Source organism: Marmota marmota, unplaced genomic scaffold (genome assembly GCF_001458135.2).
Source record: "Marmota marmota marmota unplaced genomic scaffold, marMar, whole genome shotgun sequence".
Taxonomy (NCBI): Eukaryota; Metazoa; Chordata; class Mammalia; order Rodentia; family Sciuridae; genus Marmota; species Marmota marmota.
In genome coordinates, this window is record NW_026000016.1 from 46768824 (window position 1) to 46790202 (window position 21379).

General features: G+C 48.5%; 1 long non-coding RNA gene and 1 pseudogene across 1 annotated transcript; both read right to left on the reverse strand.

Annotated features, from left to right (window-relative positions):
* Positions 1 to 842: 842 nt before the first annotated feature.
* On the reverse strand, positions 843 to 6608 carry LOC107140693 (annotated as a pseudogene).
* Positions 6609 to 11921: 5313 nt separating this feature from the next.
* Positions 11922 to 18294, reverse strand: LOC125618535. Its single transcript, XR_007349878.1, has 3 exons — positions 17982 to 18294; positions 13537 to 16520; positions 11922 to 12487 (listed from the first exon to the last, which is right to left on the reverse strand). It is a non-coding gene; the product is annotated as an uncharacterized LOC125618535 (long non-coding RNA).
* Positions 18295 to 21379: the final 3085 nt, after the last annotated feature.

Here is a 21379-nt window from a genome sequence, read left to right on the forward strand (position 1 = left end):
GGCACTAAGCAACTCAGTGAGACCCTGTCTCTAATAAAATACAAAACAGGGCTGGGGTGTGGCTCAGTGGTTGAGTGTAATCCCCGGTACCAAAAAAAAAAAAAAAAAGAAACAAACAAACAAACAAAAAGAAATTACCTAGTCTGGGACTGGAGATAGAGCTCAGTGGCAGAACACGCATGAGGTCCTGGGTTCAATCCCCAGTACCACAATTAAAAAAAAAAAAAAAAAAGCCAAATTACACCTAATTTACTATACCAGAAGCTGCCATCATTAGTTAATTATTTGGTTTTTTCCAACTTTCAAAAAACTAAGAGTGATATTTTGCCAGGCATGGTGGTGCACACCTATAATCCCAGTGGATCAGGAGGCCAAGATAGGAGGATCGAAAATTCAAAGCCGGCCTCAGCAACTTAGCAGGACCCTATGTCTGAATAAAAAAATAAAAAGGTTGGGCATGTGGCTCAGAGGTTAAGCACCCTAGATTCAGTCCCCAGTACTTCCCCCCTCCAACAACAAAAAAGCCTAAAGTTAACAAAGTTAAGTGAAACAAGCCAAACTCAGAAAGTCAAGGGGCATATGTTTTCTCTCATATAATGTAAGCTAGAGAAAAAGTGGAAAAAATGGGGAGATGGATTTCATGAAAATTGAAGGGAGATTGGTGGAGTAGAAGAAGGGTACCAGGGGAGGGGGAGGGAAGGAAAGGGGAGGTACTGGGCACGCAACTGACCAAATTATGCGTGTGCATGTACAAAAACGTAAAAATAAAGTCCCCTATTATGTATAATTATAATGCACTAAAAATTTAAACCCAGTTTATAATCATGAGTTATTATGCATAATTTGAAGAATACTTTTTCATCACTTTTATTGATATTTATACCGTATTAATCACAATCATTTAGTTTGCATTGTTTATTGATTTAATTGTTCTTTGCTTTTTCTTTTACACTTAATTTTTTTTTCCGTTGAGTTCTTTGTTTTGAATAATTTCTCAACGGGCAGGAATAGTCCTTCAAGCAAACATTTTCAAAAAGTGTTTATGAAAGAGCTCTCTCCACCAGTGCCGTCCACCAGCATCCTGCACAGTTAATCATCTGTTGCGTGGCAGTGCCCAGTCCACCCTTGATGGGTGCTGGGCCTATGCTCCCCTTGCCATCTGGCACAACATGAAACTGTCTGTAGAGGGCAGCGGAAGATGGGGAAAGAAGAGGCTTCCGGTTCCATCTGTGCTTTGCTTGCTACTTGCTCCAGGGTCTCTGAAGCCAGCGGAGCTTCTCTCAGCAGTTTCCAAGGTCACACCCACAGATGTCTTCACAGCTCTTTCTGAGGGCATCCCACCTGTTAGCCTGTGGGGAGTTCAGTGCTGCTCTCTTGGGTGGGTTCCTGGTAAAGGACAAGGGTGACCCAGTTGGTTTCCAGGAAAGCCCAGCCCCCTGAGGCAGCTCCCTTTCCTGAGCCTGTAGGTCCAGCAGCATCCTCCAAAAGCAGCCTCCTGAGGGATGTTGTAGGTGGCCCAGGAGGAGGCCTGCAGCCCACCAGCCTCAACCTGTGGTTCTCTGCCCAGTCTTGGCTCTTATCTGTGTTCTAGTTCTGTCCAGGAACAACCCAGAGACCTTCTCTGCCATCTGGAGGCTGCAACCACACCTCCAAAAAGGACGAAATCTCAGGGTTAGGGAGGCCACCCACTTTCAAGTTCATTCCTTCTTTATTTTTACTCCCTATCACCCCTAGGAGATTCTTTAATGTTCTCATTTATTCACCCTAGAGGTTTAATTCCAACGCTGGCACACAATCCCTGTGAGCTATGGGACACTTCTTGGCCTCTACTCCCAATGGAATCCTTATGCTATTAACACCTCTGAAGCTGGATGCGGTGGCGCATGCCTGGAATCCCAGCGGCTCAGGAGGCTGAGGCAGGGGGATTGTGAGTCCAAAATCAGCCTCAGCAATTTATCGAGGCACTAAGCAACTCAGCGAGACCCTGACTCTATTTTTAAAATACAAAATAGGGTGGGGATGTGGCTCTGTGATTGAGTGCCCCTGAGTTCAATCCCTGGTACCCAAAAAACACAACAAAACAAAACACCTCTGAGTACTGGGCTGGTTTCTGGAATCCGTGCAGAACAGGAATCCTGCAGAGTTGCAGCTTGCTGGAAGGGTACCATGTAAGACGATATCACTGCAGACCAACAGGGCGGTCAAACCAGTTAGAGAAATGTCCTTGGTGTTCTATAAAACCTACCTCAACTTCTCCTCCATATCAGTGGGTCCACTATTCTTCTGGACTGCTTGGCTAGACTTGGTGTCCATACCTGTTAGACAGCAGATAAACAGAAGTGGGCAGTGGGCGAACATAGAGTTTAAAGGGTAATTCTATAGACTGAGCCATAGACTGTGCTAACCCTTAGCCTGTCTCAGCAGCCACAGCAGGCCATTCTGACGTGGCTGTGGTTTAAGAGATAACAGTAGTAGGGCTGGGGTTGTAGCTCAGTTGCAGAGCGCTTGTCTAGCATGTGTAAGGTACTGGATTTGATTCTCAGCACCACATATAAACAAATAAAGGTCAATTGACAACTAAAAAAATTTTTTTAAAAAAAGAGATAACAGTATGTTACGATCCTGGACTCACAAGCTTACTATTTTCAGGGTTGTTCTTCCTTCTTGGGATTAAGAAGTGCAGGTCCAAAAACCCACCCATGAAAAAAACAGCAGAATCCCTACTGGACCCTAATGAAAGAGAGCCTTGTGACCTTTATAGAAACCAAAGGGATGGAGAGTTGCCTTTAGGTAAAAACATGTGCAGTCCAACTGTCAATCAACAGCTCAGAGGTACTGCTTGGGTGGGATTCTCCTGAAACCTCCCCTCCTACCCCAATAAAACGGAACTCACAAAGAAGTGAGTTGTCACTCTCTTCTCTGGGAGGACCCACTCTCCCCCTTGAGGGTGCTCCCCCTCTTCTTTCTTTTCTAATAAACTTCGCTATACTCTTACTTAGTCTCATGTCTTGCTTGAAATCCTCTCATGCAAGAACACAAGAGCCAAGAACACAGTACAATCTCTGGCGCCATCTTATTCCATTCCATTATCAATATCCTCTCTTAACCACCTTGCTGCCACCACCCTGCCCAGGCCAGGCCCTGACCACCTAGCCGTAGTGGTGGCTTCCCTGGGAAAGCTATCTCCTCTCACTATTCCTGGAGCCTGAGTGGCAGAAGCCTCCCTGTCCCTGCCCCCAAGAGCCTCCGACCAGCTTGACTCAGTGTTCCTCCCTGTTCTGCTCACTCCTACTATCTGTGTCAATCTCCAGGAACTTCCCACCTCTGCTCTGTCATGTACCTGATCTTTTCTGCCAACCCAGGCTGCCTGAGGGGAGGGAGAAAACAGCACTTATTTGCATGTATATGGCTCCCTCTGCTGGTGAGGGAAATGTATCTCATGACTGAAACTTAATTAGCTGTGTAAGGGCCAAAATAGAAGCAAAGATATTCAAGAAAACACAGCTGCTGTTCTCTGCTTACCATTTTCCCTTAGCATATAAAAATCAATCAACTGACCAACCCACCGTATTTTGACTTCTTACTCTTGTGGTGGTGGTGGTGCTGGGGCTGGGACTCAGGGCCTTGTGCCCTGTCCCCTCCTCCCCAATCACAATCTCTTAACATTTATTGGGTAATCAATACATGCCAGGCACTGGACTAATTTCTTTATATTATATAATTTATTCTGGTAGTGTAGCTTATCGGTGGATCACATGCTTACATGTGTGTGGGTGAGGAGATATATATATATATAAACTTTGTAAAGGATATACTTGGGTCAGGTTTCCTAAAAGTAGAGCCCAAGGCAGATCTGAATGTGTGTCCTCCATTGAAGAAGAATCCTCAGAATCAAGACAAAGGAGAAGGACAGAGTGGGGGGAGGAGCCAGGCTGAGCTCTCAGCTGCAGCCAAGCACCAGCCCCACCTCATGGGAAGCGCTGCAGCCTGTGCTGCACTGGAGTTGCCCTACTGAGGGACGGAAGTGGCCTTTCAAGCCATGTCAGGCAATCATCAGGTGAGACCCCCAAATAAGGCAGTGTCCATTTACTCTGAAGAGGGAGCGACTGAACTGTTAGCAGCCGACCCTCATAACAGCTAGGGAGTGCATGGCCCTGAAAAGAGGGCCGATTGGGCACCCATAATATCAACCGCAGTACTATTATTTCTGCTTTCCGAATGCAGAATCGTAATCTTCCACATTGGTAGAGACTTTGTAAATTTTGAGTGTTTTTGCTCTCATGATCTCATTCCAGGTGGCAATAACCTTGAGAAATAGACATCATGATCTCACGAACAAGAGGGTAGGAGCCGTCTCAGGACTGCCCAGCCAGCAGACATGTCATGTGTTTGTAAATGGCATCTTCTCAGGTTAAAGTCAGTGGGGCCTCTCCTCAGCCCTCCAAGCCTTTTGAACTCAGACTGAGCCCTGCACAGCCTGAAGCTGTGGCCTCCCTGCTGAGATTAGGTAAAGGGACTTATGCCTCCCAGGAGAAGGGCTGTGATACCTCCTGGGCTTGCAGTGCTCCCCCAGGACTGCCCTGAATGAAGGATTCTCATCGGCACTGCTGCCTGTTCAGCAGCTTGGCAAGGTGTCCTCGGAGGTATCTCAGATTCCGTCAGAGGAGACCAGGGCTTCAGGCCTGGGAAAGAGCCCGGGCTGCTTGAGAGCTGCCACAGAGCCAGCTGTGCAGGGGTCCTATCGCAGGGGGCTGGAGTTTCCTGGATCTTAGGGGAGGCATCGCCCCCCCCTACCTTCTCAGGGATTTTTGCCCCCAAGCTGCCTCTGGATCCAGCAAAGAACCTCAATCCACCTATGGAATGAATGAGTTTAAGGAGCCGCTTTGGACATGCTCCCCGCCTCCTCTGAAACCAGCCATCAGAGTCTCCAGTGCAGTCAAGCCCTGCATAATGAGGTGTCATTCATAGATAGGTATCCCACAAATTTACAGTGGAGCTGAAAAACTATTGCACAGTGATGTCAAAGTACAATGCACCACTCAATCACCTGTGGAGAGGCTGGTGTAAGCAAACTTACTGCACCGCCAGTCGTATTCAAGTACATCACATACAACTTTATTCCGTGCATAATACTTGATGATTAAAAAAAATTATTTTACTGGTTTATGTATTTACTAGACTGTATCTTTTTTTAGTTACAAAATTTAATTGTAAGGATCAAGCAGTGGTTATTGATCAAACTGAGCCGCTTTGACAACTTGGAAGTTTGCAGATAAACTTCAAAGGTGACTAATATTGATTTGATTTTCACAACAGTTTAGATCTGCATAAACTTGATTCTGGACATAGTTCAATACACAAGGCTGCTGGGCACTGTGGCTCACACCTGTAATCCCAGTAATTTAGGAGGTTGAGGCAGGAGGATTGCAAATGTAAGGTCAGCCTCAGCAACTTAGCAAGGGCCTAAGAAACTTAACAAGACCCTGTCTCAAAATAAAAAATAAAAAGGGCTATGGATGTGGCTGAGTGGTAAAGTACTCCTGGGTTCCACTTCCAGTACCAAAAAAAGGTTGAAAAATTGTGATATATGATAAAAAATATATTGTGTGTAAAAGTTCAAAAACCAGATTTGTATCTAACTGGCAAACTGCAACTTAAATTGAAAACTAAACCCAAGAAGATCGTTATGATGGCCCTGCCACTTCTTGCTTTGTGGCCTGCAGGTGTTTACTGAGGTCACAACCTTGGATCTCTTCCCTGGCCCTTTGTCTTCCCCCAACACAAAACCAAACTACAAAACTCACCTCAGAATACTGAGCGGACCCTCAAAAAAATTTTTTTTGAGAGTAGGGAGGCTGGTGCCCCTCTAGCACTTCTCCCCATCATCTTCTCAGTAGAAGAGTGAGGGGCCGAATGTCAAGCTTGGCCAAGGGAATGGCTTGATGGAGGAGCCAGAAAAGAGAGGAGAGTGGCAGAGGCTGCAGCCTTTCGGCTCAGGCTCTGCTGGTGTCGAATCCATCTCATTGATGTCGGCCTCTTCTGTGTCCAGCTATTGTCCACACTGAGCTTCCGTTTCATTGTCCGTTTCCAGGGCCAGGTTGTTAGGTTTCCCAGAACACTGCCCACCGGAGTCAGAGGCTCTTCTGTGTCACCTTCTCTGGCACCATGAGTTACAGGTTTGATGTCTCCACTGCTGGCTGCTCCCATGGCTGTGACCCTGACCACTTGTTCCCTGGCTGGCTGCTTTGCTACTACATTGCTGGGTGAGTTGAGGTCTCCACCATCTCCCCGTGTGCCTACCAGCCTTGCTGAACTCCCAGCTCTGTGTTCCATGACAGGATCAATGCAAAGGTCACAGCGACTGTTAAGTTCTATTAAAGTTCTTGGTGCCTCCCGTGTCTATATCATCTGGTCCATGTCTTCTCTGTGGTTTAATGGTTCCTTGCTCAGCCACATTGTGATGGTCTTGATTCCTGCATCCTGAGACTCAAGGGCCAAACTCAGGATTCTCCTTATACTTTCCAGAGACTCATCAGTAACTTACTGACCCTCCACCCAAATCCCTCTGATGACAAGTAGTCCACGATGAAGCAAAGTCTACCAGTCATGGAGACAAAATGGACATTTAAATAGCTCTGGCCACGGCAGCTCGATGCCATGCTATATTTTTAATCATTATTTTAGAGTATATGCCTGCTACTTATATTTAAAAAAATGGGGGGCTGGGGATGTAGCTCAGTTGATAGAGTGACTGCCTCGCAAGCACAAGGCCCTTGGTTCAATCCCCAGCACCAAAAAAAAAAAAAGTTGACTGTAAAACAGTGTGTCGTGTTCACTGGCACCAACTCGGGCATCTGGTGTCCACTGCATCTCTTGGCTGCAAATGGAGGCTGTGGATCGATTGCCCTGCACCTTCGGGTTTTCAAGGCACACTCTGTGACATTCACATGCGATGCCACTGTCAAAGGATGCAGCTGTCACCATAGAAGGTCCTACTGCTCCTCACCACTCCACCAGAGCTCAGGAGGCAGGTTGGTGAAGTAAAACAGGTTTCTTCAAAGCTGACCCTGAGGAAGTTAGGGATACCTTCACTGCTTCCTATCTCTATCTATAGGGGGCTCAGGGGCACAAACAAGTTTTACAAAAGAAGAGGGGATACTGAGGGACCAAAGGCAGAAAACATATTTCTGACTAGGCTGTGCTAGTCAGAAATATGTCAATTTCCATTTCCTTTGTGCCCAGCCAGGGTCAGGGGGTGGCTTTTCAGTTTCCATTCACAGCATGCAAAAAAAGCTGTTACCATGGAGTTGGGAAGTAAGAACATTTAATTCCAAAGAGGCTGTATTACAGCAGCACATAGAAGAGCCCCTGAAACCTCACATTATGGTGGGAAACCAGGCTCAGTCCAAATCCCCCATTGCATCACTTCCTGGGCATCGCAGTTAGAAACAGGTAGAAACAGCAGAAAAAAATCACAAGAGTGGCTGTTCTGACGTCAGTGAGTGGCCCTTGTCCTAAGGGTTCAGGGTAGCACCCACCTGCCAAGCAGCACAAAAGAGGTGGGGACAAAAAAAAAAAAAGTCAGAGAGCTGCAGCACAAGCTATGACGTAAGTTTCCTAGAAACTGTGGCTAGACACATCCTTTTGCTGCTCATTGGCAGAATTTGGTCACATGACCTCAGCTGACAGCATAGGAGGCTGGGAAATGTAGTCTCTGATCTGGGCAGCCATGTTTCTAGCTAAAATTTGTCTTGGATAATGTAGGAGAAAGTTATTGGAGAACCACTGGCATGTGTGGCCTTAGGCCATCCTCCTGACCTCTCTGGGCTTGGAGATAAAGCTATCTTACCATAAACAGGTTGTATTAATGGAAGCCTCATATGCACAACATCCAGCCCAGAGTCTGGGACATACAGACAATTTTCCCTTTACTCCCCCCATCTCCAGATTTTCTGGAGTTTGTAGTGGTAGGTCTCATACTCTCAAATGTGGCCACAGCTCCTGCAGCCAGGGCCTGAGCACTGAGCCCTCCCAAACTCCCAGAGTCAGCCAGAAACTTCTTGCCAGAGCTTCTGAGCCAAACCTCAGCATTAGTAGACTAATTAAGCCCTATACTGACCTTCCTGGAGTCTGGAAACATACTTCCCCCACCTCTCTGAGACTGCTGGCAAGGTTGCATGAGAGAACCCCTGCCCAGCCCTCACCACAGCCCCAGATTCCAGTCTTGTCCTGACTGGTGGCCGAGAACAGAGTGCGAGGACGGATTCAGGGAAAGGCCTCAGACATTCTCCAGCCTGGGAAAGCTGAGGGCAGCAGCAAGGCAGAGGGCTCCCTGTGCTCCAGGAAGGAGCTGCCTCTTTGTGCACATTAGAGTTTCAGATTCTTCTATCCAAAGATGCCCAGAGGCAGAGAGGTTGACCCTTAGCTAGATAATCCCTGTCTCCCAAGTTTAGAGTGTTGCCCAAAACAAATGACCATAGGTCAAAACTTTTCTTTTTTTGGGAGGGTGTGTGTGTGTGTGTGTGTGTGTGTGTGTGTGTAAATGCAACTTTGTTGCAGAAAAATTAATCAATTACTAGCAGAACTATTAGATGATCACTCATCCATTGACAACTCTTATCATTTATTCAGTGCTATATTAAACAGTGTATTGGAGGACACATGAACTAATGTCTCCAGCTTCCTAACAATTTAAACGAAAGTAACAAAATGTTTTGAGATCCTATTTTGGAATACAAAGAACATTTGGCTTCCAATTTCCATTCTCTGTAGAACAAGAATAGGTCATTCCTCCATTGACATGCATTAACAAAAAAAAATCACATTTTTCCATTCTGCTGATGCTATAAATACAGTCCCAATCCTCCAGCCACTTCGGTTATGAGCATCAAGTATATCATGGGACCTCAAATCGCTCACAGCGGAAGGCTTACACGGAAGGGATGCTGCTAGAATAATGCTGTTTCCTTTGATGTAACAACTAAGCATCCATTTTCCTCCCCTCCTGATGACTTTTTGAGCATCTTAGAACAGTGGGGAATGGTTTTAGTTTCATAACCAAGTTAGAGTGAAGACATTGGCCACATAATATACATGCTCCATTTTTTTTTTTAATCTGAAACTTGGGCAACTGTTCTCTTGCCACTACTTTACAGTTGCTAAAAGAAGTTTTTGTCCAAGGCTGAAAGATCTTAAATCTTCTCAAATGAGCATGGGAATGAATGGAGGGAGGTAAACAAAAAATAAAATTAAGGGCTGGGGCTGTGGCTCAGCGATAGCCCACTTGGCTGGCATGTGGGAAGCACTGGGTTCGATTTTCAGCACCACATATGAATAAATAAAATAAAGGTCCATCAACAACTAAAAATATATTTAAAAAATAAAATAAAATTTAAAAAGATGAGGTCTGGTAGGGGAGCAGCTGGATAAGAAAACCAAAAAAGGAACAGGAATTTAAAGTCTACTCCAGCTCTAAGCAGGTGATTCTGACATTAAGGCAGTATCTATTCCCGAGATGTTGTGTTGTACTTATCTCTGTCTGTTTTATAGATCTGTATGTACTCTGGCATTAAGGATCATCTGGGTTTGGATCACACAGCAGTGAACCAATAAATAAAAGTACTTTAGAGCCAGGCATGGTGGTGCCCACCTGTAATCCCAGGAGCTTGGGAGACTGAGGCAAGAGGATCAGAGTTCAAAGCCAGCCTCAGCAACTTAGGGAGGCCCTAAGCAACTCAGAGTGATCCTGTCTCTAAATAAAATGTAAAAACAAGGTTTGGGGTGTGGCTCAGTGGTTAAGCTCCCCTAGGTTCAATCCCTGCTACAAAACAAAACAACCAAAAAACTTTAGAAATACTTACAGCAGGGCCAGGGTTGTGGCTCAGTAAAAGAGCATTTGCCTACCATCATGAGGCATGGGGTTTGATCCCTGGCACCACATAAAAATAAACAAATAAAATAAAGGTACTGTTTCCATCTACAAAAAATTTTTTTTAAAAAATACAGCATTGTGGTCTTAAATTTTGAGACTTTTTGATTTTGGAATTTTGCTGCCATTACTGTTAATATTTGGATGAGAAGTTCTTGTTGAAATGTAAATGCAAGTGATTTGAAGGTGTAGACTGTAGGAAAATGAATTGTCGAAAAGAATATCCTGGAGATGTGGCTCAAGCGGTAGCGCGCTCGTGTGGCATGCGTGCGGCCCGGGTTCGATCCTCAGCACCACATACAAACAAAGATGTTGTGTCCGCCGAAAAGCTGAAAAAAATAAATATTAAAAATTCTCTCTCTCTTTAAAAAAAAAGAATAATGCTCTTAAGAACATTATTAAAAAAAGAAATTTCAATGAAAATATAGTTAAAATTAAAAAAAAAAAGAAAAGAATATGCCACCGTGATATGGGCTCTCATTGGATTTCATAATTGTGGGTTTCCAGTAAAATTCTGCAGGCCCCTCCTGGACCTGCAGAACATGTGCTGAACGCCATGGTCTATGCTTTTCCTCCAGCTCCTCACTATCTTGGTGTGTGCTCAAAGGTCAGGCCAAAATTCTTGATTATCCAGAGAGCGGGGAAGGTCTCCTTGACTCACACTGGTTGTGCCAGACCCAGGTGCAGAGAAGCCTGGGTCTCTTTCCCATGCAGTCAGGTGATGCCTCCCCAAGAGGCTCAGGCACATGACACAGACACAGACACAGAACTACTGTCAGCTTTCAAAACACTTCAGTCATATTTTTCTTCTGAAAAATTCAAGATTCACATTTTGCAGGTTTAGCTCAAAAGAAATGTCCCCATTTCTTTTTCCTAGTAAAATTAACACTCCATCAAAATATACCACACTTAATCTCTAGTTTCACCTGTCCTGGGCACAGTGATCGTATCCCTTGAGTCACTGAAAAATCTCATTTCATTTCTGCACAACCTCAGGCCGTGGGAACTCTTGTCCTGACAGATTTGGAAACAGAGGGTCAGGAAGGTTAAGCAGGTTGCTCAAGGTTACACAGGGAGGAACTGGTTGAACTGGGATTTAGTGCCTGGTCCACCTGGCTCCCAGTTTGTCCTGTAATCACTGCGTTGAGGTAGGCAGGTGTTTCCCTGCCTAAGGTACTGACCCTCACCCAGTAAAGGAAGCCAGCTAAGGGATCTTGGCTACCTGAGAGAATCAGGGACTCATGGTCCCTAGAAGAAAGCCTTCTTCTAGTTGAGGAGATGAGCCTTGGGGACTACAGGTCCCCACCTCCAGCAGTTACCATGAAGCCAGGCTAGGAAGGTACTTAGAGGCTGGAGAGCCAATGTCACTCATAACATGGGACCTGCCTGTACACTCCTCATCTTGCAGAAATCCAAGACCAGATAGGCACAGGGAAGACCCAAATCCCTGGGGGGGGGGGGGAAAGGGCTATATTATAACCTGTATTAAGACCTGGTCCCTAAGGCTCACCACCTAAAGCTTTATTTTAAAGGCCTCTTAACCAAGGTGTGTCCAGGAGAATCATCAGATCAAACTAGTCACAGACACCTTCTCAACCTGCTTGTTCTCTAGAGGGAAGAAAGAGGCCTCACCCAGCAAGACAAGCTAGTGGCTCCTTTAACCCAGGAGGTTCTGAGAGCAGAGGGAAGGATAACATAGGAGGCTCCTGATGAGGAGAAGTGCGCCCAAGCCTAGATGGTCCTCCCTCCCTGGCTGGCCTCTGCTGCAGAGGGAGCCTCCAACTTTCACCCCGGGGCCACTTCATCTCTTCCTAGAAACTTGCCCCCTGCTTGAAGGCAGGGGTGTGACTTATCTGGACATTTCCTCCCAGGAGTGGTCCCAATGGGACAGTTTCTTTTTTCTTTTTTCTTTTCTTTTCTTTTCTTTTCTTTTTTTTTTTTTTGAGAGAGAGAGAGAGAGAATTTTTTAATATTTATTTTTTAGTTTTCAGCGGACACAAGATCTTTGTTTGTATGTGATCGAACCCGGGCAGCACGCACGCCAGGCGAGCGCGCTACTGCTTGAGCCACATCCCCAGCCCAATGGGACATTTTCAAGGCCCTGTTCTAGACCCAAGTTCTACAACAGGACCCCCAGCCCAGTAAGCCCTTATGCCCCAGGGATGGTGCCTATCTTGCAACTGTTTCTCTGTGCATCTCTGACTATCTGCTAAACATGGGCGACCCCTCTAGCCCGGCCCAGGTGCTCACTAAGTGGGCTCAGAATACAGAATGGATCTGGTATTCACTCTTGGCCAGAGAGGACATGACAAAGGAAAGGTGCTAGCTGATAGAGAAGGAAAGTCCCAGATGAGATATCTGGCTGGGGTCTGGGAGACCAGTGATGTCAGTAGGTACTCCTGCTTCCTCTTGGGTCCTCAGGTGAAGGAGACAGACTCCCCACCTTGCTGTGGGATCTGCAAGACTTGCTTGAACTCTGAGCCTCATCTTTACTTCTGTACGACAGGGAGGTGAGTCCTGCCTTCATGAAGATGAACAAAGATAAATCACTATGATTCTCTGAAATAGAGAGGGAGAGCACCAAATGTCTGTATTCCTCTCTGTGTCCCTGTAGAATCCAGTTTGATGGTTGGCACGCTGGTGTGTTCCCAAGTACACCAGCAGGGGGGGCCAGACCCACATTTTGGAGTCTGAGCTGCCCTGGTTGGGAGCTGGGAGTGTCCTGTCTTAACAGGTATTGCTCCAGGCAAGGTGTGTCTCAGCCCAGAAAAGGCCCCCAATCTCCTGCGATCTGAAATAGCTGGCTATGTTTATTTAAAGCCAGTCACCATTTCTCATCGTCTGACTTCCTCTGGGTGCGTGCAGGGCTGGCGGTGCGTGTGCACAGTGACTGTGTGACTGTTCCTGTGTAACTCTGGGCTTGTGCCCAGCTGGGGTAGGACTTTGGCCAGCCCACATCCTGGGCTCCATGCAGTGTCCAGGCAGATGGTCCCTAGGCCTGGAAACAGTGCTACTGGTGCTGCGGATGCACCTCCTTTGGACTCTGCCTGTAGGAGTTGCCCTGTGTGCCCTTCATGGGGAAGGACCATTCCAGCAAATGGGTGGCCCATGGCCTGTGGTCCTACGGGGCAGAGAAGAGGACACAAACTATGAAGCAGATTTGGCCAGCAGAGGACTTTCCCAGCAGCTGGCTTAGAAACCCCATTTCGTAAACAATTACTGAGGGGCCCCCCACAGGATCTTCCTTTCCAACTTGGGGGCACAGGCAAGGAGCTTACAGAGCAGGAGGCCAGAGAACGACCACAGAGGAACTAGCCCTGAAGAAGCATCCTGAAGAAGGGGGTGGTGGCTGCAAAGGCCTCTAAGAGCCTGGAAGAGGCCATGGTCACCCCAAGTCGTAAGGAACCAGAGGAGTTGTCCAATGAGACCACAGGAGGCCCCACTATGATTCCTGTTCTTGAGGGACCAGGGGACCAGGCAGGCACACAGAGAAGCGGTGTGACGACTCAAGGCAGACTACAGCACTTTACAGCTTGCCAAACTATTTAACAGATTTTTATTCTGTGAGGTAAATCAGAAAAGGAAAGTCACAGAAGTTAGTAACTTACCCCAGGACACACAGCCAGGACTTGAGATTCTACTTCCCCAGTTCCAACCTCAACTGGTCTTTTAGGTAGCCTCTGCCCCTTCTCCTGCCCCAACTCCCTTGGGCAAACCCTGGTAAACACAACAGGGCCCGTCTTGGTTTGACAGGTCGAGAGCTTGTTTTTGTTTATTTTAGCTCAGGTCACCCAAGTTGGTTAACATCTGGAGGCCGAGCTTACCCTACCCAAACACACAGGAGGTAGGCGGGCAGACAATGCCACTGTGATCCTTTAGAGGGAGTGCAGTTCTGTCCAGAAGGCTGGCGTTGGGATTGTCTCCTTCTTTTTTCTCTTGCAGGACTGAACCCAGGGCTTCGCCCCGCTGCGCTCACCCCCGCTGTAGTGCCAGGATCTGCTCAAGCCACCCATTCCCTCCTGTGAGTCCTGGCAACGCAGAGCCAGAGGAAAGGAGCCAGCTTTCCCCCAAAGGATTGCTCAACCTGTCAGACAGGGCCCAGAGGCGTGCAATGTGCAAGAAACACCAGGGAAAGGGCAGCTCAGGAGCCCACCTGGCTTGACTCTTACCTCTCCTGGTTCCCAAACCAAGTCTCTGGCAACCCTCAAGTGCCAGCTTCTTTACCCGGAAATAAATCATAGAATGACCTGAGAGCCACAGGGAGGAGCAAGAGACGATGCAGGTGCCCAGATATCACAACCAGGTGGGGGCAGATACAAAATCTAGTGGCAGCTCTTACCAGTTACAGGCAGCTGGGTGACTTCCCTGTCCCTACAGGTGACCATTTTACAGTGACCACCCACTACAAGTAGACTTTCCTTGCCCCAGTCAGTGCCAGGTCCCCTCATAGGTCCCTGCCATGTGGGGCACAATGATGCAGGTCTGTAAACCCAGTGACTGGAGGCTGAGATAAGAGGACTGCAAATTTGAGGCCAGCCTTGGCAACTAGCCCTTGCTGTTCCCTGGCCCTTATTGCATTGTCTCTGCACAGTTAAGTGCCCAGACAACTCATTGGGCTACAATTTTAGTATCACTGTCATGTCAAGGGGAAGGAGGAGGAGAGACTGCAACGTGGTGGAGCCATTCTTTGAGTAGATTTGAAGACACGGTGTGCCTCAACCACACGCCCTCCAAGAAGACAGACTTCCAAATCCAGGGGACCTGGGATCATGAGCTACTATATGTGATCCTGGGGCGTTTCTTACTCTTGTGGAACTACCTTCTTCACCTATCAACTGGGGCACACACCCATGGGAGTCTAGAGAGGGTTACAGTTGAACCAATTTTGTTTGTTAAGGTGGTGGTGAGGTCTCACTCTGTTGAGGCTGGACTCAAAACTTCTGGGCACAGGCAAAGCTCCTGACTCAGCCTCCCTCCTGAGTAGCTGGGACTATAGGCATACAGCACACACCCAGCAAGAGACAATTTATAGATGAAACTTGTGGAGTGTCTGAAGCCTTGCCCAACACCTGGAGGGATTCATAAATGATAACTGTAATCCTGACAGCCGGGCAGGGTTCCAAAAGAGTCAAATTCACAGATTTGTCCACATAGCTGTGGTGTGTCCATGACGAGACTTTGTAAGTGAACTACTGCTGGAGCCCATGGTGGGCAAGAGCCGCTTCACAAGCAGGGACCTGGGAGAGCTTCCTGAAGACATTGGGACCAGGTCTGTTGTGACCCTTGGATCAGTGTGGTGACCCACTCGTTGAGCCAAGTGGGCCCATGTGTATGGACACACGTGCACATGTGTGTGTTTTCTATTCTTTTGTCTCTCTCCTTCCACTGATCTGTCCCGAAGGATCCCGGAGTTGGAGGGGACAAGAGTTATCATCTCATCTATTCGCTGCTTCTGATCGGGATGGTCTATGAACCACTGGCTGTGAGTCACATCTTCAAGCCAACTTCCCCTTCCCACCCCACAGAGGGGTCAGTTCACGCTCAGCTTGGGTTCAGCCACCACGTTTCCCCTTTGGCCAAAGGCGCACCCTTCTGGCTTTGTGTGCTAAGGGGAATCTGCTACGGCAGAGCAGACAGTCCTGGTGCCAACCCTGGGCCCTGCCTGCTGGGTGATGAAAGGGCTGCTGGGGCTGAGCCTGGCCAGGAGGAGGAGAGGAGGGGCAGAGGCAGCCCGAGTGTGAGCAAGTTGCCCTCGGGCACTGGGGGAGACTCTGGCCCAGCGCTGTGTCTATTTATAGCCGGACACACCGAGAGACACGCATGCGCAGCAGAGGACTTTTTATTTCCTGGAAACATTTACCGCCTCTCTCTTCGTACCAGATTTCCCAGGCAGCGTCATCCCGAAAAAAGCAGAAGTGCGTGCAAGAAGAGATCTTTGGAAAACCCAAACCCGATGGCTCCGCTGCCCTTTGGGAACCTACAGTGGTGTCCCTGGCCTCGGGGTGATCTTTCCAGGCATTCTGAACCACCCTGCTCATTTCTCCATTTCATGTGTCACCCCCAGACTTCCCCACACTCCTCCCAAACCAAAACACGGTCCTGGCCTTGGCTCCAACCAGGCCGAGCCCTCTACACCTCGCGCCAGGGCGCGCACAGCCCATCTGCCAGGAGCGCGATCCCCGCCCCGCTTCTTCAGCAAAGCCGTCCCATCTCTGAGACGCGGCCCACAGGTGACCCCCCACAGGTGTCTTTTCTCACCTGCCGGGTTGGCACAGGATCCAGCGCCCCTGAATACTGAGGACTTCGCCCGCTTATCTCACTTGTCCCTAGTCACATCTGTGTCCTCCAAATCATGAGTTCTTCAGGGTGGAGGACCGTGTCCCGCTCCCCTTCGCATTTCCAACACGTAGGTCAGCACCTGAAGCAGAGCTGACGCTCAGTGGGGCACTGAGAGGAGGCGTGAGATTGCCAGGGTGGAGCTGCCAGGCTCCGGGGCCGGCTTCCCTGAGGCCCTGGGGCAATGCCTGCCCGGTCCCCTGCCACCTGTGAGAGGTTCCAGCTGCTCAGCCGATCCAGGAGTTCGTTTCCTACCCTGTGAGGTGGGAAAAAACAATCGAACCTCACTTAGAAGATAATTGTGAAATTTCTGCGACACTGGACATAAAGGGTTCCCTAGAGTCCCTAGTGTGTATCCACCGATTATTTTCTCTCACAACCTACATTTTGTCTATTAGCAACTCCTGTAGACTCCTGTAAGACAGCCACTCACTTCTTATTTTCCAATAAGACATAAAGGATCCCCTAGAGTGCCTAGTGTGTATCCACCGATTATTATCTTTCCTGTTTAGCTTACTGGTCTCAGGATTATCCTTTAGGCTTTCCCACTCTGAACCTTCCAAACCCACCTCTATACAAGAGCTCAGTGCCATGAGACCACAAAGAGCTCAGATTGCTGTAAAATCCTGGAAGAGCAGCATCCCAAAGCTCTGGGCTGGGCGCAGGCCTCTGCTCTCTGGCCCTGGGCAGTCACAGCTGACTCAGGAGGAAGAACCAAACCCTGCTTCTGCCTCAGACTCTATTTTCCCCTCCTCTTAGCCCAACCCAACCCCTGCAGTGGTGGCTTTGCTGGAGCTCCTTTTCTCTGGACCTATGGGCGCTGGACCTATGCCCTAGGGAGAGGGAGCCCTGGGACAGGACCCCAGGAGAGAACAATGGCAACACTGCCCACAGCTGCCCTTTGTCAGTTTTCTTCTTCTTCTCCTTCTCCTCCTCTTTCTTCTTCTTTTTTTTTCCCCCTGGGACCAGGGATTAAACCCAGGGGCCCTTTACCACGGAGCCACATCCCCAGCCCATTTAATTTTTTGAGACAGGGTCTTGCTAAAATTGCACAGAGCCTCACTAAATTGCTGAGGCTGGCATCGAACTTGTGATCCTCCGGCCTCAGCCTCCTCGGCCGCAGGGATTACCTACATGCACCACCACGCCTGGTTTGTCTGGTTTTCTTGAGGTTCCCACAGGTCCTTCCTGGGAGGGAAATCAGTGCCATCCTCCTGGGACTTGATTTCCCCAAAAAAGCAATACTTTGGGTTTCACAGGGTCTCAGGATTATCTTTTAGGCTTTCCTACTCTCAACCTTCAAAACCCACCTTGGGAATGCAGGGCCCTGGTTTTGTGAACACTGTCTGATGTGCTGGCCATTTTGGTTACATTCAACCGGACTTCCCATTTGAACTAGGAGCGAAGTTGACTGTGAATTCATCCTTACCCGTACCCCCCTCCCCAACCTACAGAAGTCCTGTGAGAGGATTGGCCTTCTTTCCCTCCTGTCCTCCCTCACCTTCCTGCCTGCCTCCCATTCCCAGCCCTCCAACCCATGGCTGGCAACCTCTCTGACCTCTGGCACAGGTGAGGTACCCTCTTCTTCTCCCAAGCCCCTCCCTCTGTTCTAAGAACACTTTTATCCAGACTCCCAGCTGTGAGTGACTCATCAGCTGTGGGGACACAGTGCACCTGGACAGAGCAAAGGTAGAGGAGGGGGGCATTGTGACAGGACCTGATAAAGTCCAAGAGCAGTAGAAACTGAAGAAGGCCGTGAATCTGCTGCTCTCCGTCACAGCTTGGAGGCTGGGTCATTAGGCAAAGTCTGTAAATAACATCTGAGTGGCCTCGCCCAGCTGGGTTGGGACAGTGACGTTCTACTCCCCAAATAGAACTCGGTCATCTGCCTCGGGCATTCCCCTGGCCCTGGGAGAGCAGCAAGAATCTGTCCCTCCCCCTGAGTACTCTAGAGCTGGGACCCAGAGTGTGGGGACCCCCCAGCTTACAGGTCCATGGCAGGATTGGGCCAAAGATATGGTTCGAGTGTTCTTTGCAACCTGTTTCTGTCCCTGGAACACTCAAGGTCCTTGTTTTCAACAGTTTATAAGAGCAACAAAGAATGCTGTTCCCCCAGGAAAATAAGCAGAGATTCAGATGCTCCGGGGACATCAGAGTGGAAGCAAAGGACATCTATGTTTAGGCCTACAGAAAGCCATCCACTCACTCGATGTGTTTGGGGTCTCCCAGGAGGACGCTGACCGGGGATGCAGTGGGCACCCAGGAGTGCTCCCTGTGGGAGCCAAGTGTGACCAGAGCCATGCAAATGAGCAATCAGGCTTTCTGTCCCTTAGAGCGTCTCTCTCATGCCACCCTTTCCACTCCAATAACCCCTCCTCCCTCTGCAGAGCGGAGGGGTGATGTTGAGACTGCCATCTGCCACCTCCCCCACACGCCAGGTCCTTGAGCAGGAGTAATCTAAACGACTTGGGTAACTGAGATAAGATCCTTTGCTGCCATTAAACATTGACAGGCGCCAACATGGTGAGAGCGCTTGGTTGCAGAGAAAGTCCTGGGCTAGTCGATGGGGTGTGGGAGGCCACAGCTGCTGGGCCATTAAAAATGAATGGAAACTCCTAGAAGGGGCTGCCTCTCTGAAAGTGTCATTAGCCAGGGGATGGTGCCCGCAGGATTCAGAAAAGGCCCAGACTCTAAGTAAAAGAATAGTCTTAGTTATGCCCTTCACCCTCTGTTAGTTGGATGGAAAGAATATGAGCCCTGAATTTGAGTCTCATCTAGACTCTATAGTATAGCTTTAAGCATCCTGAACATTAATTTATCTGTAAAATGGGCTTAATACTTACTCAAAAGGTCACCATAGCAGGGTGCGATGGCGCACACCTGTAATCCCAGCAGCTGGGGAGGCGGAGGCAGGAAGATCACAAGTTCGATGGCAGCCTCAGCAATTTAGCAAGGCCCTAAGCAAATCAGTGAGACCCATCTCTAAATAAAATATTTAAAAGGGCTGGGGATGTGGCTCAGTGGTTAAGTGCCCCTGGGTTCAATCCCCAGTACAAAAAAAAAAAAAAAGTTGCCCTAAGAATTAAATGAGCCAAGTGTGGTGATGTGCCCCTGTCATCCCAGCAGGTTGGGAGGCTGAGGCAGGAGGATCACAAGTTCAAGGCCAGCCTCAGCAACCTAGTGAGGCCCTGTCTCAAAAAAAAAAAAAAAAAAAAAAAAAAAAAAAAAAAAAAAAAAAAAACGCTGGGGATGTGGCTCAATGTCAGAGTGCTTGTCCAGCATGCACAGTGCATCAGATTCAATCCCAAGAACCACAGACGAATGAACAAAAAGGAATGAAGTGAAATGGTATGTGTAAGTTGGTTAGTACAGAGCTTGGTTTATTAGAAATGGTTCTAACAGGATACCACCTGCCCCTGCCCCCACTCCTCTTGGAAGCTGGCAAACCTATTTCCACTCTCAAGTCCCTCAAGGAGACTCTTTCTGGCCCTGCGGAATCTCTTCTCTGCCCCTTCCCACCTCAAGGGTTCTGGAGACCCTGGTCTCACAAAGGATGGAAGGGAAGGAATTGGGTCACTTGGCACAGATCACCACAGGCTGTCAGGCCACAGGACCTCAGGTACAGTTAGTCCAATATCCTCATGTATGGCAAAGGGGAGGGACTGAGGCTCAGCAAGTTGGTAGCATTTAGAGAGTTCAAGGTGCTTAAAACCATACTCTCCCACCGGGCGCCATGGCGCATGCCTGTAATCCCAGTGGCTCAGGAGGCTGAGGCAAGAGGATTGCGAGTTCAAAGCCAGCCTCAGCAATTTAGCAAGGTGCTAAGCAACTCAGTGAGACCCTGTCTCTAATAAAAAACAAAAGAAGGCTGAGGATGTGGCTCAGAAGTAGAGTGCTTGCCCGGCATGCGCGAGGCCCTGGGTTCACTCCCAGCATCACAAGAAAGAAAAAAAGGAAGGAAGGAAGGAAGACATCACTCCTGACTCCTGGCACCATGCAGGAGAGCTGCGGCTGGGGCTGAGAGGCTCTGCCCCTGTCCCTGGGCAGGTGCTGTGAAGGGTGAGTGACTCACTCTCAGCTCCACAGTCAGCACAGAATGCAGGCCCAGGAAGCTCTTGTGACTGCCAGGCCAGCAACACCGCTCCCTTTCAGGGCACCTGGAATTTCTTGTTTGCACACTGGACGTGCACTTGACCCCGCACATTTTGTTTCTGGCAGTGGTGTCACGTACTTCCTTGATGCTTGGAGGTCAACAATTGAGCGGGAGTGTTTGAAGAGGGAAGAGGATGAGCCAAGTCTGACAGGGTCAGTCTTTTCTCTGCCCGGTGTTTGCCCCCAATTACCCCTGACTCAACTTGTTACTAAATCGTGCTGTTATTACAGACCCACAGGCTCCTTCCTGCTGCAATCACCTTGGGCTTCCTAGTAGTGTCACCTGGGGCAAAGATGGATGGGATCTGGATGGCTTGTTGGAGCAGGGAGTCAGGAGGTAGGAGCTCCAGGTCCCAGTTGGCGTCTTGGATAACATCTTATTAGCCTAAAGTTCAAAACCAGTCTGGGCCGCTTAGTGAGACCCTGCTTCAAAATCAAAAAGAAAAAGGGCTGGGGATGTAGCTCAGTGGTAGAGGGCCTTGTGTTCAATCCCCAGACTAATAATAAACAACTTAGCTTATTCTGTGGGATCATTGTGAAAATTAAATAACACAATAAACATGAAAGTTCTGGGAGATAATCCATATCATTATGACACAAGGAGGGACTGAATGAATAGTCCGGGGCACGTTGGCCAACCAGGTTTTCTTACACTGAAAAGGTTCTCCAACCCTCCCCACTCCCAATGGGCCAGAATGACTCATATCACCCTACTGCTGTTGGGAAAGTGCCTGTGTGCTCTCCATGGTCCAAATGAAGAAAGTGAGACTTCCTCTTGATGCACCAGAGTTCAGAGGCCAGAGGATGGATAGATAGGCAGCTAGACAGACCCATATATTATATCCTCGTATATATGCTACATAATATGTATGCATGTATATGTGTGTATGCCTACATATTACACTGGCCTAATTCAAAGTGTCAGAATCCGGAAGAGACTTTCATTTCACAATGGAGGGGAAG